Genomic DNA, 309 nt, shown 5'->3' on the forward strand with positions numbered 1-309 from the left:
TAATATACCGAGTTTCACTTACGTAAGCACCACGTATCGCAGTCCACGATCTCCACCTCTAAATTTTATTCATTCAACGCGTCCTTAAACATTTATGAGAATTTACGTATCTTCCTTTTTCGAGACACGCGGCACGTTGTCTTTCGACACCCTCGACAGATCATCGGACGTATTTATGTAGTGTGACGGTGTATACGAACGAACGTTCGCGCCTTTCCCAGAAGAACAAAGATCTGTTCTTTGCGAATACACGTAGACGTTGGCGTTGGTGAGAAAGAGAGGGAAAGCGAAATAACGACCCAGGTAGCA

Source organism: Temnothorax curvispinosus, unplaced genomic scaffold, assembly GCF_003070985.1.
Source record: "Temnothorax curvispinosus isolate PA1 unplaced genomic scaffold, ASM307098v1 QBEX01000305.1, whole genome shotgun sequence".
NCBI lineage: Eukaryota > Metazoa > Arthropoda > Insecta > Hymenoptera > Formicidae > Temnothorax > Temnothorax curvispinosus.